This window comes from Berghia stephanieae, chromosome 3 (assembly GCF_034508935.2).
Source record: "Berghia stephanieae isolate SIO BIC M18660-M18661 chromosome 3, UCSD_Bste_1.3, whole genome shotgun sequence".
Classification (NCBI taxonomy): Eukaryota; Metazoa; Mollusca; class Gastropoda; order Nudibranchia; family Aeolidiidae; genus Berghia; species Berghia stephanieae.
The window spans coordinates 73,410,099-73,414,130 of NC_088362.1; positions in this window are offsets into that span (position 1 = coordinate 73,410,099).

The following is a 4,032-nucleotide window of genomic DNA, read 5'->3' on the forward strand; positions in this document are numbered from 1 at the left end:
GAGAAAAAAAATATTTAAAAAAGCAATTGAGCTTTTATATAGCGCAAGATAAACTAAATGTGCTCAAAGCGCTTTACAAGGGGTCCCTGGCCAACAGCAACATTTAACATTTAGGACGGGACATGACATGACGCCTGTTATGCGATGTTATCATTTTTTCGGACAGAGACAACGCTCTTAACGGCCAGGTACTCATTTTACACCTGAGTGCGGTGAGAGAATGTGAATAAAGAGCCTTCTCCAAGGACTCAACTATGCGCGAGACTCGAGCCCAGGACCTTCCGATCCGAAAGCGAGTGTCATACCACAAGACCGCACTAAGGTACTTTGCATTGCTTAAGGTAAGTATTCGAAATGAAGTAAGCAGTTGAGTAGTCGATTCGAGGCTGCTGAAACCGGGATAAGCTCCAACTCTATGGGCCCTATGGCTGTCATAGACTATAGCTCTATTTCCAAATTTTATTGGCTACTTTCGACGTGCACATTATGCAGTCTGATAACCGAATGCAATTAATGTGCTTGTTTTAACACTGTTGTAATGGATAATATTTTGCGTTGGTTTGAGAGTATTTCGATTACAACAATGAGCCTATTACAAATTGTGTTATCAGACCTTGCAAATCAGCAAACGCCGGCTACTTTTCTTGTTTATCTTTTTTTCTCACTATCGTCACCATCTTTTCCTTTTATTTCGAAATGATTTTCTAATCCTTTCGAACAAGTTTAGAATTTCACCTTTTTTGTTCCCACTTCATGATTCTATCCTTTATTTGGGAATTATTATCGTTTATAAAATTCCCAGGCTATTTCCCCCTGCACAAACGGTCCCATGAGTGTCATTATTTTTGTTTGTATTGAGAGATTGAATTTTGTCACGCCAAGTACATTTCCTTTTTTTATTTTGCAAAGGGAAAAATTAATACAGTTTTATTTCGAAACAATGCTCGGGGGCTCTGATTAAATATTATTTTTCGATAATGTTTAATATTATATTATTTGAGTGCTGGAAGAGGTGAAGAAATAGTGTAGGTTTGTGGCCCAGTAGTACGGCCTACCATTATTGCGTGTAAAATGAATACCTAGCCGATAACTGCAGTGTCTTTGTTAATAGCAACTATAATAATACCTTAAAACTTAAAAGCGTTATGCCCCTTCCTTCATGCAATCATTGCAGTTGACAATAGCTTCGTCTTCCATTACTGTATTACGAGGTTCTATTCAGGCGGCGAATTCGTTGCCGCATTCGAGTACAGTCACGAACCCGCCCGGTAGCCTACTCAACTAGATGCTCTGCGGTTTGTGGTTCTTTGTGGGACAGGTGGAGAGTCCCCACTGATGTTGGCCTGTGACTCCTTGTGAAGAACTTTAAGAGTATAAATAAATGTCCCAAGGTGCAAACCCCCCTTTTTTATATCAAACTATGCGTGTCCTCTAGTCGGTCTGGAGATGATGGTTTTTGGAGAATCAATTTCAAGTCGTTGGTGGTAGATCTTATGGAGGGTGCATAGTTATCAGTTGTTATTTGTTGTTATCTTGACAAAGATAAATACCAGATGGGGAGTAGTGCAGGTAAAGTTGAGGACTAGTTGACCACATTAATATTTAATTTTGAGGTAGAATCAGTGTTATCATATGTTATCTGTTGTTATCAGTTGTTATTTGTTGTTATCATATGTTATTTGTTGTTATCAATTGTTATTTGTTGTTATTTGTTGTTATCAATTGTTATCAGTTGTTATTTATTGTTATCAATTGTTATTTGTTGTTATCAGTTGTTATTTGTTGTTATCTCCACAAAGATAAATACCGAGTTTTACTGTGTGTTAACTACACGCATATTGCTATCAAGCCTTTGCGTGATAGAGCGCACACGTGACCTGTGACCAAACTATAGGCGGTAATGAGTAGGATTATCTCGGTCAAGATGTCCATTTAGGTACGAGCATCCGATCGAATTGAATTTAGCCAGACTTTAGCCTGACGCAAGTCAAGCCTGTTTGAAAGCGAAGAAAAGATACAAGGAGATATATGTTGTTTTTTTAATAATATGCGTGTTTTTTTTAATCGTTACCATTTTTAAAAATAAATAATATAAAATGATAGAAATCCGATTTTTTAAAAAAATTTTGTTTTGTTTATCTTTTAAAACAATGGGAGTTTTATTTTGTTTTGTTTTCTATGTTTTGTTTTTTGTTTTTTATGGGGGGAGGGGGGTGGAGGAGAGGGTTTGTTTTGGGGTGGGGAGGGGGTGTTGTTGTTATGATGTCGTTTCGATACTTTTCTTTTTTTTAGCTGTGTTACTACGTTTTCCTTTTTTTCCCTTCTTCTTCTTATTTCTTTTTTTCTTTTTGTTTCGACTTACAACAATTGTGGAATAAAATTTCGAGCAACCACTGTCGTCTCATCCTGTTTGTGTGTGTGATCCATCTAACTAAATGAGTCACCCATTGGTACCCATTCCTTTCTGACTCGATTTTAAAAAATGGATGTGAATATCATCCTCAGTAATTATTCAATTCTGTGAAATCGTATCTAATTGTCATCTTTTCGTCACTTGCCTTGCTCCATGTCGCTTGATTTAGTTATATTATGAGACTTACTACAAGCTTCGTCATCAATGTCATTAGTTATAGGAGAATGAGTATGACATTTATTTATTTTGTAAATATGATAGACCGTCTTCACATCTCCTATGCAAACGAATATTGATGACAAGCAAAGACAATTAGTGTCCAGACAAAAACCGCGATTAGCGTAAGAGCTTTATAGAAGTACCCAAAAGACCCTCCAAAATACTTAAGTATGATTATTATCGTTGTTGCTTTCATGATTATTTTTGTCATTAATATTTCATTGTACTATGAACTTTGTACACTTATGATTCATTCTATCATGTCCAATTTTCAATTACCTGTATTCTATGATAGTATTTTTCGATTTTACATTGCCGTATTGATACATTTTGCCTGATATTCAAAGTTGTGTAAAACTGTCTGTGAATGATACAATGCAAGCTATAAGGGACTCTGTAATTATAGACTATTGTATAAGGCATTTAAAGGATAATTTCTATTAAGCCTTTAGTAAGATAATATAAGATAAGATAAGAAATACAAAGGAATAAAGATATTAGAGATAGAATATGGTTGTTTTGCAGTCCGATGGTGGAGTGCTCACCTCATAAGCAAAGGAATCGGTTTGGATCCCGAATGTATTTGAGATATTTTCCTGATCACCCGTCAACACTGAAGTGATTATATAGCTGGACCATGGCGTACTAAAAGAGTATTATAGTAGGGCTATGAGCTGGACCCGTTTGATCTGACGGAACACATTGCGATAGACAATATTGTATTCAAAGTTTAGCAAAATTGTTTTGTGTTTAATACAAAAACCCATATAAAGTCACGGACATAGGCTCTGAAATGTTCACCATAGCGAACTATGATAATGTATTTTAAAGGGAAAACAAGTTTTAAAAGACACCAGATGTATTTCTTTTTGCCTTTTGTTCTTTCCATGGTCCATGTTCAGCCGAGAGACATCTGACACCAATACCAACAAAAATCCGCGGTGTTTCTTTTTCATGAAACCCGCCGAAACCAGGGGAAACCAGCCGCAACCCGCCGAAACCAGGGGAAACCAGCCGAAATCCGACAAAGTTATGGGAAGTAGGCAGCAATGGGGAGTGAACCTGGGATTCAGGGAAGTATACACCAGTGATGAGTGAACCTATGACTACGGTTTTCGGAGCGTTTCAGCGGGTTTCGTAAAAAAGCAATTACTTTTTGACGAAACCCGCCAAAACCCGCCAAAACCTGACAATATCCGACAAAGTTATGGGAAGTTGGAAACAGAGGGGAGTGAACCTGGATCTCAGGTAGATCTACACCAGTGGGGAGTAAACCTGGGACTATGGGAAGAGGATAACAGTGAAAAATTAACCTGGGACTATGGGAGATGGATACCAGTGGAAATTGAAGCCGGACTAAGGGATTTAGTTACCGAGGGGAATGAACGTGAGACTATAGG